This window comes from Ranitomeya imitator, chromosome 1, assembly GCF_032444005.1.
Source record: "Ranitomeya imitator isolate aRanImi1 chromosome 1, aRanImi1.pri, whole genome shotgun sequence".
NCBI classification, from domain to species: domain Eukaryota; kingdom Metazoa; phylum Chordata; class Amphibia; order Anura; family Dendrobatidae; genus Ranitomeya; species Ranitomeya imitator.
This window is the reverse complement of record NC_091282.1, coordinates 158,912,787-158,928,308: the sequence shown is the minus strand read 5'-3', so window position 1 is coordinate 158,928,308 and position 15,522 is coordinate 158,912,787.

Here is a 15,522-nt window from a genome sequence, read left to right as displayed (position 1 = left end):
AGTGTTTCTTGTGGTGGGATGCAGGTCTGGACAGCTGTCGTCATCCTATTAGATAGATAAGAATTAATATATGTGTGTTTATGCCCCATTGGGAATCTGTCACCCCTCGAGACATATATAACCTATTAATATAGGCATACAGGTAATAGAAATGTTAAGCTTGTCCTACCTGAATGCCTCATATTAATGGTTTTGTTGGGCAGAAATGTTATATTCTGTCTTTATGCTAATGATCAGACCAATAACTCATCAAAAAGCACAATTTCATATGCTTTGAAGGTGGAAATGGGTCCCCTTACTTCTTGGCCAATGTGCAGTTGCACAATTCCACCAATAACATGTCTGCCTCTGTCCACCCCTGAATGTAACCATAGGAAAGATGACACTACAGCTACAAAGGTGACCGTCTGATAGCCTAGCTCAACTACCCACCTCTCCTTAAGACCCTTCCAGCTTTTTGAGACTTGGGTGGAGGACATCATCTCTGAAAATAGGGTCCCACAGCTGCACCCCATCAGTTTGAGTAGCACTCTTAGATGAGTAAATAGCCTCAGAGAAGAAGAGGGTGCGCAACCCCTCACTATGTCACTGAGGATTTTAGCATTCTCCCGTGATTACTCCGGAGTGTTTCTTGTGGTGGGATGCAGGTCTGGACAGCTGTCGTCATCCTATTAGATAGATAAGAATTAATATATGTGTGTTTATGCCTCATTGGGAATCTGTCACCCCTCGAGACATATATAACCTATTAATATAGGCATACAGGTAATAGAAATGTTAAGCTTGTCCTACTTGTATGCCTCATATTAATGGTTTTGTTGTGGAGAAATGTTATATTCTGTCTTTATGCCAATGATCAGACCAATAACTCAACATAAAGCACAATTTCATATGCATTGAAGGTGGAAATGGGTCCCTTTACTTCTTGGCCAATGTGCAGCTGCACAATTCCACCAATAACATGTCTGCCTCTGTCCACCCCTGAATGTAACCATAGGAAAGATGACACTACAGCTATAAAGGTGACCGTCTGATAGCCTAGCTCGACTACCCACCTCTCCTGAAGACCCTTCCAGCTTTTTGAGACTTGGGTGGAGGACATCATCTCTGAAAATAGGGTCCCACAGCTGCACCCTATCAGTTTGAGTAGCACTCTTAGATGAGTAAATAGCCTCAGAGAAGAAGAGGGTGCGCAACCCCTCACTATGTCACTGAGGATTTTAGCATTCTCCCGTGATTACTCCGGAGTGTTTCTTGTGGTGGGATGCAGGTCTGGACAGCTGTCGTCATCCTATTAGATAGATAAGAATTAATATATGTGTGTTTATGCCTCATTGGGAATCTGTCACCCCTCGAGACATATATAACCTATTAATATAGGCATACAGGTAATAGAAATGTTAAGCTTGTCCTACTTGTATGCCTCATATTAATGGTTTTGTTGTGGAGAAATGTTATATCTGTCTTTATGCTAATGATCAGACCAATAACTCAACATAAAGCACAATTTCATATGCTTTGAAGGTGGAAATGGGTTCCTTTACTTCTTGGCCAATGTGCAGCTGCACAATTCCACCAGTAACATGTCTGCCTCTGTCCACCCCTGAATATAACCATAGGAAAGATGACACTACAGCTGCAAAGGTGACCGTCTGATAGCCTAGCTCGATTACCCACCTCTCCTGAAGACCCTTCCAGCTTTTTGAGACTTGGGTGGAGGACATCATCTCTGAAAATAGGGTCCCACAGCTGCACCCTATCAGTTTGAGTAGCAATCTTAGATGAGTAAATAGCCTCAGAGAAGAAGAGGGTGTGCAACCCCTCACTATGTCACTGAGGATTTTAGCATTCTCCCGTGATTACTCCGGAGTGTTTCTTGTGGTGGGATGCAGTTCTGGACAGCTGTCGTCATTCTATTAGATAGATAAGAATTAACATATGTGTGTTTATGCCCCATTGGGAATCTGTCACCCCTCGAGACATATATAACCTATTAATATAGGCATACAGGTAATAGAAATGTTAAGCTTGTCCTACCTGAATGCCTCATATTAATGGTTTTGTTGGGCAGAAATGTTATATTCTGTCTTTATGCTAATGATCAGACCAATAACTCATCAAAAATCACAATTTCATATGCTTTGAAGGTGGAAATGGGTCCCCTTACTTCTTGGCCATTGTGCAGTTGCACAATTCCACCAATAACATGTCTGCCTCTGTCCACCCCTGAATGTAACCATAGGAAAGATGACACTACAGCTACAAAGGTGACCGTCTGATAGCCTAGCTCGACTACCCACCTCTCCTGAAGACCCTTCCAGCTTTTTGAGACTTGGGTGGAGGACATCATCTCTGAAAATAGGGTCCCACAGCTACACCCTATCAGTTTGAGTAGCACTCTTAGATGAGTAAATAGCCTCAGAGAAGAAGAGGGTGCACAACCCCTCACTATGTCACTGAGGATTTTAGCATTCTCGCGTAATTACTCCGGAGTGTTTCTTGTGGTGGGATGCAGTTTTGGACAGCTGTCGTCATCCTATTAGATAGATAAGAATTAATATATGTGTGTTTATGCCCCATTGGGAATCTGTCACCCCTCGAGACATATATAATCTATTAATATGGGCATACAGGTAATAGAAATGTTGAGCTTATCCTACCTGAATGCCTCATATTAATGGTTTTGTTGGGCAGAAATGTTATATTCTGTCTTTATGCTAATGATCAGACCAATAACTCATCAAAAAGCACAATTTCATATGCTTTGAAGGTGGAAATGGGTCCCCTTACTTCTTGGCCATTGTGCAGTTGCACAATTCCACCAATAACATGTCTGCCTCTGTCCACCCCTGAATGTAACCATAGGACAGATGACACTACAGCTACAAAGGTGACTTTCTGATAGCCTAGCTCGACTACCCACCTCTCCTGAAGACCCTTCCAGCTTTTTGAGACTTGGGTGGAGGACATCATCTCTGAAAATAGGGTCCCACAGCTGCACCCCATCAGTTTGAGTAGCACTCTTAGATGAGTAAATAGCCTCAGAGAAGAAGAGGGTGCGCAACCCCTCACTATGTCACTGAGGATTTTAGCATTCTCCCTGTGATTACTCCGGAGTGTTTCTTGTGGTGGGATGCAGGTCTGGACAGCTGTCGTCATCCTATTAGATAGATAAGAATTAATATATGTGTGTTTATGCCTCATTGGGAATCTGTCACCCCTCGAGACATATATAACCTATTAATATAGGCATACAGGTAATAGAAATGTTAAGCTTGTCCTACTTGTATGCCTCATATTAATGGTTTTGTTGTGGAGAAATGTTATATTCTGTCTTTATGCCAATGATCAGACCAATAACTCAACATAAAGCACAATTTCATATGCATTGAAGGTGGAAATGGGTCCCTTTACTTCTTGGCCAATGTGCAGCTGCACAATTCCACCAATAACATGTCTGCCTCTGTCCACCCCTGAATGTAACCATAGGAAAGATGACACTACAGCTACAAAGGTGACCGTCTGATAGCCTAGCTCGACTACCCACCTCTCCTGAAGACCCTTCCAGCTTTTTGAGACTTGGGTGGAGGACATCATCTCTGAAAATAGGGTCCCACAGCTGCACCCTATCAGTTTGAGTAGCACTCTTAGATGAGTAAATAGCCTCAGAGAAGAAGAGGGTGCGCAACCCCTCACTATGTCACTGAGGATTTTAGCATTCTCCCGTGATTACTCCGGAGTGTTTCTTGTGGTGGGATGCAGGTCTGGACAGCTGTCGTCATCCTATTAGATAGATAAGAATTAATATATGTGTGTTTATGCCCCATTGGGTATCTGTCATCCCTCGAGACATATATAACCTATTAATATAGGCATACAGGTAATAGAAATGTTCAGCTTGTCCTACCTGAATGCCTCATATTAATGGTTTTGTTGGGCAGAAATTTTATATTCTGTCTTTATGCTAATGATCAGACCAATAACTCATCAAAAAGCACAATTTCATATGCTTTGAAGGTGGAAATGGGTCCCCTTACTTCTTGGCCATTGTGCAGTTGCACAATTCCACCAATAACATGTCTGCCTCTGTCCACCCCTGAATGTAACCATAGGAAAGATGACACTACAGCTACAAAGGTGACCGTCTGATAGCCTAGCTCGACTACCCACCTCTCCTGAAGACCCTTCCAGCTTTTTGAGACTTGGGTGGAGGACATCATCTCTGAAAATAGGGTCCCACAGCTGCACCCCATCAGTTTGAGTAGCACTCTTAGATGAGTAAATAGCCTCAGAGAAGAAGAGGGTGCGCAACCCCTCACTATGTCACTGAGGATTTTAGCATTCTCCCGTGATTACTCCGGAGTGTTTCTTGTGGTGGGATGCAGGTCTGGACAGCTGTCGTCATCCTATTAGATAGATAAGAATTAATATATGTGTGCTTATGCCTCATTGGGAATCTGTCACCCCTCGAGTCATATATAACCTATTAATATAGGCATACAGGTAATAGAAATGTTAAGCTTGTCCTACTTGTATGCCTCATATTAATGGTTTTGTTGTGGAGAAATGTTATATTCTGTCTTTATGCTAATGATCAGACCAATAACTCAACATAAAGCACAATTTCATATGCTTTGAAGGTGGAAATGGGTCCCTTTACTTCTTGGCCAATGTGCAGCTGCACAATTCCACCAATAACATGTCTGCCTCTGTCCACCCCTGAATGTAACCATAGGAAAGATGACACTACAGCTACAAAAGTGACCGTCTGATAGCCTAGCTCGACTACCCACCTCTCCTGAAGACCCTTCCAGCTTTTTGAGACTTGGGTGGAGGACATCATCTCTGAAAATAGGGTCCCACAGCTGCACCCTATCAGTTTGAGTAGCACTCTTAGATGAGTAAATAGCCTCAGAGAAGAAGAGGGTGCGCAACCCCTCACTATGTCACTGAGGATTTTAGCATTCTCCCGTGATTACTCCGGAGTGTTTCTTGTGGTGGGATGCAGTTCTGGACAGCTGTCGTCATCCTATTAGATAGATAAGAATTAATATATGTGTGTTTATGCCCCATTGGGAATCTGTCACCCCTCGAGACATATATAACCTATTAATATGGGCATACAGGTAATAGAAATGTTAAGCTTGTCCTACCTGAATGCCTCATATTAATGGTTTTGTTGGGCAGAAATGTTATATTCTGTCTTTATGCTAATGATCAGACCAATAACTCATCAAAAAGCACAATTTCATATGCTTTGAAGGTGGAAATGGGTCCCCTTACTTCTTGGCCATTGTGCAGTTGCACAATTCCACCAATAACATGTCTGCCTCTGTCCACCCCTGAATGTAACCATAGGAAAGATGACACTACAGCTACAAAGGTGACCGTCTGATAGCCTAGCTCGACTACCCACCTCTCCTGAAGACCCTTCCAGCTTTTTGAGACTTGGGTGGAGGACATCATCTCTGAAAATAGGGTCCCACAGCTGCACCCTATCAGTTTGAGTAGCACTCTTAGATGAGTAAATAGCCTCAGAGAAGAATAGGGTGCGCAACTCCTCACTATGTCACTGAGGATTTTAGCATTCTCCCGTGATTACTCCGGAGTGTTTCTTGTGGTGGGATGCAGTTCTGGACAGCTGTCGTCATCCTATTAGATAGATAAGAATTAAAATATGTGTGTTTATGCCCCATTGGGAATCTGTCACCCCTCGAGACATATATAACCTATTAATATGGGCATACAGGTAATAGAAATGTTAAGCTTGTCCTACCTGAATGCCTCATATTAATGGGTTTGTTGGGCAGAAATGTTATATTCTGTCTTTATGCTAATGATCAGACCAAAAACTCATCAAAAAGCACAATTTCATATGCTTTGAAGGTGGAAATGGGTCCCCTTACTTCTTGGCCATTGTGCAGTTGCACAATTCCACCAGTAACATGTCTGCCTCTGTCCACCCCTGAATGTAACCATAGGAAAGATGACACTACAGCTACAAAGGTGACCGTCTGATAGCCTAGCTCGACTACCCACCTCTCCTGAAGACCCTTCCAGCTTTTTGAGACTTGGGTGGAGGACATCATCTCTGAAAATAGGGTCCCACAGCTGCACCCCATCAGTTTGAGTAGCACTCTTAGATGAGTAAATATCCTCAGAGAAGAAGAGGGTGCGCAACTCCTCACTATGTCACTGAGGATTTTAGCATTCTCCCGTGATTACTCCGGAGTGTTTCTTGTGGTGGGATGCAGGTCTGGACAGCTGTCGTCATCCTATTAGATAGATAAGAATTAATATATGTGTGTTTATGCCTCATTGGGAATCTGTCACCCCTCGAGACATATATAACCTATTAATATAGGCATACAGGTAATAGAAATGTTAAGCTTGTCCTACTTGTATGCCTCATATCAATGGTTTTGTTGTGGAGAAATGTTATATTCTGTCGTTATGCTAATGATCAGACCAATAACTCAACATAAAGCACAATTTCATATGCTTTGAAGGTGGAAATGGGTCCCCTTACTTCTTGGCCATTGTGCAGTTGCACAATTCCACCAATAACATGTCTGCCTCTGTCCACCCCTGAATGTAACCATAGGAAAGATGACACTACAGCTACAAAGGTGACCGTCTGATAGCCTAGCTCGACTACCCACCTCTCCTGAAGACCCTTCCAGCTTTTTGAGACTTGGGTGGAGGATATCATCTCTGAAAATAGGGTCCCACAGCTGCACCCTATCAGTTTGAGTAGCACTCTTAGATGAGTAAATAGCCTCAGAGAAGAAGAGGGTGCGCAACCCCTCACTATGTCACTGAGGATTTTAGCATTCTCCCGTAATTACTCCGGAGTGTTTCTTGTGGTGGGATGCAGTTCTGGACAGCTGTCATCATCCTATTAGATAGATAAGAATTAATATATGTGTGTTTATGCCCCATTGGGAATCTGTCACCCCTCGAGACATATATAACCTATTAATATAGGCATACAGGTAATAGAAATGTTAAGCTTGTCCTACCTGAATGCCTCATATTAATGGTTTTGTTGGGCAGAAATGTTATATTCTGTCTTTATGCTAATGATCAGACAAATAACTCATCAAAAAGCACAATTTCATATGCTTTGAAGGTGGAAATGGGTCCCCCTACTTCTTGGCCATTGTGCAGTTGCACAATTCCACCAATAACATGTCTGCCTCTGTCCACCCCTGAATGTAACCATAGGAAAGATGACACTACAGCTACAAAGGTGACCGTCTGATAGCCTAGCTCGACTACCCACCTCTCCTGAAGACCCTTCCAGCTTTTTGAGACTTGGGTGGAGGACATCATCTCTGAAAATAGGGTCCCACAGCTGCACCCTATCAGTTTGAGTAGCACTCTTAGATGAGTAAATAGCCTCAGAGAAGAAGAGGGTGCGCAACCCCTCACTATGTCACTGAGGATTTTAGCATTCTCCCGTAATTACTCCGGAGTGTTTCTTGTGGTGGGATGCAGTTCTGGACAGCTGTCGTCATCCTATTAGATAGATAAGAATTAATATATGTGTGTTTATGCCCCATTGGGAATCTGTCACCCCTCGAGACATATATAACCTATTAATATGGGCATACAGGTAATAGAAATGTTAAGCTTGTCCTACCTGAATGCCTCATATTAATGGTTTTGTTGGGCAGAAATGTTATATTCTGTCTTTATGCTAATGATCAGACCAATAACTCATCAAAAAGCACAATTTCATATGCTTTGAAGGTGGAAATGGGTCCCCTTACTTCTTGGCCATTGTGCAGTTGCACAATTCCACCAATAACATGTCTGCCTCTGTTCACCCCTGAATGTAACCATAGGAAAGATGACACTACAGCTACAAAGGTGACCGTCTGATAGCCTAGCTCGACTACCCACCTCTCCTGAAGACCCTTCCAGCTTTTTGAGACTTGGGTGGAGGACATCATCTCTGAAAATAGGGTCCCACAGCTGCACCCCATCAGTTTGAGTAGCAATCTTAGATGAGTAAATAGCCTCAGAGAAGAAGAGGGTGCGCAACCCCTCACTATGTCACTGAGGATTTTAGCATTCTCCCGTGATTACTCCGGAGTGTTTCTTGTGGTGGGATGCAGGTCTGGACAGCTGTCGTCATCCTATTAGATAGATAAGAAATAATATATGTGTGTTTATGCCTCATTGGGAATCTGTCACCCCTCGAGACATATATAACCTATTAATATGGGCATACAGGTAATAGAAATGTTAAGCTTGTCCTACCTGAATGCCTCATATTAATGGTTTTGTTGGGCAGAAATGTTATATTCTGTCTTTATGCTAATGATCAGACCAATAACTCATCAAAAAGCACAATTTCATATGCTTTGAAGGTGGAAATGGGTCCCCTTACTTCTTGGCCATTGTGCAGTTGCACAATTCCACCAATAACATGTCTGCCTCTGTCCACCCCTGAATGTAACCATAGGAAAGATGACACTACAGCTACAAAGGTGACCGTCTGATAGCCTAGCTCGACTACCCACCTCTCCTGAAGACCCTTCCAGCTTTTTGAGACTTGGGTGGAGGACATCATCTCTGAAAATAGGGTCCCACAGCTGCACCCCATCAGTTTGAGTAGCAATCTTAGATGAGTAAATAGCCTCAGAGAAGAAGAGGGTGCGCAACCCCTCACTATGTCACTGAGGATTTTAGCATTCTCCCGTAATTACTCCGGAGTGTTTCTTGTGGTGGGATGCAGTTTTGGACAGCTGTCGTCATCCTATTAAATAGATAAGAATTAATATATGTGTGTTTATGCCCCATTGGGAATCTGTCACCCCTCGAGACATATATAACTTATTAATATGGGCATACAGGTAATAGAAATGTTAAGCTTGTCCTACCTGAATGCCTCATATTAATGGTTTTGTTGGGCAGAAATGTTATATTCTGTCTTTATGCCAATGATCAGACCAATAACTCATCAAAAAGCACAATTTCATATGCTTTGAAGGTGGAAATGGGTCCCCTTACTTCTTGGCCATTGTGCAGTTGCACAATTCCACCAATAACATGTCTGCCTCTGTCCACCCCTGAATGTAACCATAGGAAAGATGACACTACAGCTACAAAGGTGACCGTCTGATAGCCTAGCTCGACTACCCACCTCTCCTGAAGACCCTTCCAGCTTTTTGAGACTTGGCTGGAGGACATCATCTCTGAAAATAGGGTCCCACAGCTGCACCCTATCAGTTTGAGTAGCACTCTTAGATGAGTAAATAACTTCAGAGAAGAAGAGGGTGCGCAACTCCTCACTATGTCACTGAGGATTTTAGCATTCTCCCGTGATTACTCCGGAGTGTTTCTTGTGGTGGGATGCAGTTCTGGACAGCTGTCGTCATCCTATTAGATAGATAAGAATTAAAATATGTGTGTTTATGCCCCATTGGGAATCTGTCACCCCTCGAGACATATATAACCTATTAATATGGGCATACAGGTAATAGAAATGTTAAGCTTGTCCTACCTGAATGCCTCATATTAATGGGTTTGTTGGGCAGAAATGTTATATTCTGTCTTTATGCTAATGATCAGACCAATAACTCATCAAAAAGCACAATTTCATATGCTTTGAAGGTGGAAATGGGTCCCCTTACTTCTTGGCCATTGTGCAGTTGCACAATTCCACCAGTAACATGTCTGCCTCTGTCCACCCCTGAATGTAACCATAGGAAAGATGACACTACAGCTACAAAGGTGACCGTCTGATAGCCTAGCTCGACTACCCACCTCTCCTGAAGACCCTTCCAGCTTTTTGAGACTTGGGTGGAGGACATCATCTCTGAAAATAGGGTCCCACAGCTGCACCCCATCAGTTTGAGTAGCACTCTTAGATGAGTAAATATCCTCAGAGAAGAAGAGGGTGCGCAACCCCTCACTATGTCACTGAGGATTTTAGCATTCTCCCGTGATTACTCCGGAGTGTTTCTTGTGGTGGGATGCAGGTCTGGACAGCTGTCGTCATCCTATTAGATAGATAAGAATTAATATATGTGTGTTTATGCCTCATTGGGAATCTGTCACCCCTCGAGACATATATAACCTATTAATATAGGCATACAGGTAATAGAAATGTTAAGCTTGTCCTACTTGTATGCCTCATATTAATGGTTTTGTTGTGGAGAAATGTTATATTCTGTCGTTATGCTAATGATCAGACCAATAACTCAACATAAAGCACAATTTCATATGCTTTGAAGGTGGAAATGGGTCCTTTTACTTCTTGGCCATTGTGCAGTTGCACAATTCCACCAATAACATGTCTGCCTCTGTCCACCCCTGAATGTAACCATAGGAAAGATGACACTACAGCTACAAAGGTGACCGTCTGATAGCCTAGCTCGACTACCCACCTCTCCTGAAGACCCTTCCAGCTTTTTGAGACTTGGGTGGAGGACATCATCTCTGAAAATAGGGTCCCACAGCTGCACCCTATCAGTTTGAGTAGCACTCTTAGATGAGTAAATAGCCTCAGAGAAGAAGAGGGTGCGCAACCCCTCACTATGTCACTGAGGATTTTAGCATTCTCCCGTGATTACTCCGGAGTGTTTCTTGTGGTGGGATGCAGGTCTGGACAGCTGTCGTCATCCTATTAGATAGATAAGAATTAATATATGTGTGTTTATGCCCCATTGGGAATCTGTCACCCCTCGAGACATATATAACCTATTAATATGGGCATACAGGTAATAGAAATGTTAAGCTTGTCCTACCTGAATGCCTCATATTAATGGTTTTGTTGGGCAGAAATGTTATATTCTGTCTTTATGCTAATGATCAGACCAATAACTCATCAAAAAGCACAATTTCATATGCTTTGAAGGTGGAAATGGGTCCCCTTACTTCTTGGCCATTGTGCAGTTGCACAATTCCACCAATAACATGTCTGCCTCTGTCCACCCCTGAATGTAACCATAGGAAAGATGACACTACAGCTATAAAGGTGACCATCTGATAGCCTAGGTCGACTACCCACCTCTCCTGAAGACCCTTCCAGCTTTTTGAGACTTGGGTGGAGGACATCATCTCTGAAAATAGGGTCCCACAGCTGCACCCCATCAGTTTGAGTAGCACTCTTAGATGAGTAAATAGCCTCAGAGAAGAAGAGGGTGCGCAACCCCTCACTATGTCACTGAGGATTTTAGCATTCTCCCGTGATTACTCCGGAGTGTTTCTTGTGGTGGGATGCAGGTCTGGACAGCTGTCGTCATCCTATTAGATAGATAAGAATTAATATATGTGTGTTTATGCCTCATTGGGAATCTGTCACCCCTCGAGACATATATAACCTATTAATATAGGCATACAGGTAATAGAAATGTTAAGCTTGTCCTACCTGAATGCCTCATATTAATGGTTTTGTTCGGCAGAAATGTTATATTCTGTCTTTATGCTAATGATCAGACCAATAACTCATCAAAAAGCACAATTTCATATGCTTTGAAGGTGGAAATGGGTCCCCTTACTTCTTGGCCATTGTGCAGTTGCACAATTCCACCAATAACATGTCTGCCTCTGTCCACCCCTGAATGTAACCATAGGAAAGATGACACTACAGCTACAAAGGTGACCGTCTGATAGCCTAGCTCGACTACCCACCTCTCCTGAAGACCCTTCCAGCTTTTTGAGACTTGGGTGGAGGACATCATCTCTGAAAATAGGGTCCCACAGCTGCACCCTATCAGTTTGAGTAGCACTCTTAGATGAGTAAATAGCCTCAGAGAAGAAGAGGGTGCGCAACCCCTCACTATGTCACTGAGGATTTTAGCATTCTCCCGTAATTACTCCGGAGTGTTTCTTGTGGTGGGATGCAGTTCTGGACAGCTGTCGTCATCCTATTAGATAGATAAGAATTAATATATGTGTGTTTATGCCCCATTGGGAATCTGTCACCCCTCGAGACATATATAACCTATTAATATGGGCATACAGGTAATAGAAATGTTAAGCTTGTCCTACCTGAATGCCTCATATTAATGGTTTTGTTGGGCAGAAATGTTATATTCTGTCTTTATGCTAATGATCAGACCAATAACTCATCAAAAAGCACAATTTCATATGCTTTGAAGGTGGAAATGGGTCCCCTTACTTCTTGGCCAATGTGCAGCTGCACAATTCCACCAATAACATGTCTGCCTCTGTCCACCCCTGAATGTAACCATAGGAAAGATGACACTACAGCTACAAAGGTGACCGTCTGATAGCCTAGCTCGACTACCCACCTCTCCTGAAGACCCTTCCAGCTTTTTGAGACTTGGGTGGAGGACATCATCTCTGAAAATAGGGTCCCACAGCTGCACCCTATCAGTTTGAGTAGCACTCTTAGATGAGTAAATAGCCTCAGAGAAGAAGAGGGTGCGCAACCCCTCACTATGTCACTGAGGATTTTAGCATTCTCCCGTGATTACTCCGGAGTGTTTCTTGTGGTGGGATGCAGGTCTGGACAGCTGTCGTCATCCTATTAGATAGATAAGAATTAATATATGTGTGTTTATGCCCCATTGGGAATCTGTCACCCCTTGAGACATATATAACCTATTAATATGGGCATACAGGTAATAGAAATGTTAAGCTTGTCCTACCTGAATGCCTCATATTAATGGTTTTGTTGGGCAGAAATGTTATATTTTGTCTTTATGCTAATGATCAGACCAATAACTCATCAAAAGCACAATTTCATATGCTTTGAAGGTGGAAATGGGTCCCCTTACTTCTTGGCCAATGTGCAGTTGCACAATTCCACCAATAATATGTCTGCCTCTGTCCACCCCTGAATGTAACCATAGGAAAGATGACACTACAGCTACAAAGGTGACCGTCTGATAGCCTAGCTCGACTACCCACCTCTCCTGAAGATCCTTCCAGCTTTTTGAGACTTGGGTGGAGGACATCATCTCTGAAAATAGGGTCCCACAGCTGCACCCCATCAGTTTGAGTAGCACTCTTAGATGAGTAAATAGCCTCAGAGAAGAAGAGGGTGCGCAACCCCTCACTATGTCACTGAGGATTTTAGCATTCTCCCGTGATTACTCCGGAGTGTTTCTTGTGGTGGGATGCAGGTCTGGACAGCTGTCGTCATCCTATTAGATAGATAAGAATTAATATATGTGTGCTGATGCCTCATTGGGAATCTGTCACCCCTCGAGTCATATATAACCTATTAATATAGGCATACAGGTAATAGAAATGTTAAGCTTGTCCTACTTGTATGTCTCATATTAATGGTTTTGTTGTGGAGAAATGTTATATTCTGTCTTTATGCTAATGATCAGACCAATAACTCAACATAAAGCACAATTTCATATGCTTTGAAGGTGGAAATGGGTCCCTTTACTTCTTGGCCAATGTGCAGCTGCACAATTCCACCAATAACATGTCTGCCTCTGTCCACCCCTGAATGTAACCATAGGAAAGATGACACTACAGCTACAAAGGTGACCGTCTGATAGCCTAGCTCGACTACCCACCTCTCCTGAAGACCCTTCCAGCTTTTTGAGACTTGGGTGGAGGACATCATCTCTGAAAATAGGGTCCCACAGCTGCACCCTATCAGTTTGAGTAGCACTCTTAGATGAGTAAATAGCCTCAGAGAAGAAGAGGGTGCGCAACCCCTCACTATGTCACTGAGGATTTTAGCATTCTCCCGTGATTACTCCGGAGTGTTTCTTGTGGTGGGATGCAGTTCTGGACAGCTGTCGTCATCCTATTAGATAGATAAGAATTAATATATGTGTGTTTATGCCCCATTGGGAATCTGTCACCCCTCGAGACATATATAACCTATTAATATGGGCATACAGGTAATAGAAATGTTAAGCTTGTCCTACCTGAATGCCTCATATTAATGGTTTTGTTGGGCAGAAATGTTATATTCTGTCTTTATGCTAATGATCAGACCAATAACTCATCAAAAAGCACAATTTCATATGCTTTGAAGGTGGAAATGGGTCCCCTTACTTCTTGGCCATTGTGCAGTTGCACAATTCCACCAATAACATGTCTGCCTCTGTCCACCCCTGAATGTAACCATAGGAAAGATGACACTACAGCTACAAAGGTGACCGTCTGATAGCCTAGCTCGACTACCCACCTCTCCTGAAGACCCTTCCAGCTTTTTGAGACTTGGGTGGAGGACATCATCTCTGAAAATAGGGTCCCACAGCTGCACCCTATCAGTTTGAGTAGCACTCTTAGATGAGTAAATAGCCTCAGAGAAGAAGAGGGTGCGCAACCCCTCACTATGTCACTGAGGATTTTAGCATTCTCCCGTGATTACTCCGGAGTGTTTCTTGTGGTGGGATGCAGGTCTGGACAGCTGTCGTCATCCTATTAGATAGATAAGAATTAATATATGTGTGTTTATGCCTCATTGGGAATCTGTCACCCCTCGAGACATATATAACCTATTAATATGGGCATACAGGTAATAGAAATGTTAAGCTTGTCCTACCTGAATGCCTCATATTAATGGTTTTGTTGGGCAGAAATGTTATATTCTGTCTTTATGCTAATGATCAGTCCAATAACTCATCAAAAAGCACAATTTCATATGCTTTGAAGGTGGAAATGGGTCCCCTTACTTCTTGGCCAATGTGCAGTTGCACAATTCCACCAATAACATGTCTGCCTCTGTCCACCCCTGAATGTAACCATAGGAAAGATGACACTACAGCTACAAAGGTGACCGTCTGATAGCCTAGCTCGACTACCCACCTCTCCTGAAGACCCTTCCAGCTTTTTGAGACTTGGGTGGAGGACATCATCTCTGAAAATAGGGTCCCACAGCTGCACCCCATCAGTTTGAGTAGCACTCTTAGATGAGTAAATAGCCTCAGAGAAGAAGAGGGTGCGCAACCCCTCACTATGTCACTGAGGATTTTAGCATTCTCCCGTGATTACTCCGGAGTGTTTCTTGTGGTGGGATGCAGGTCTGGACAGCTGTCGTCATCCTATTAGATAGATAAGAATTAATATATGTGTGTTTATGCCCCATTGGGAATCTGTCACCCCTCGAGACATGTATAACCTATTAATATGGGCATACAGGTAATAGAAATGTTAAGCTTGTCCTACCTGAATGCCTCATATTAATGGTTTTGTTGGGCAGAAATGTTATATTCTGTCTTTATGCTAATGATCAGACCAATAACTCATCAAAAAGCACAATTTCATATGCTTTGAAGGTGGAAATGGGTCCCCTTACTTTTTGGCCAATGTGCAGTTGCACAATTCCACCAATAACATGTCTGCCTCTGTCCACCCCTGAATGTAACCATAGGAAAGATGACACTACAGCTACAAAGGTGACCGTCTGATAGCCTAGCTCGACTACCCAAATCTCCTGAAGACCCTTCCAGCTTTTTGAGACTTGGGTGGAGGACATCATCTCTGAAAATAGGGTCCCACAGCTGCACCCCATCAGTTTGAGTAGCACTCTTAGATGAGTAAATAGCCTCAGAGAAGAAGAGGGTGCGC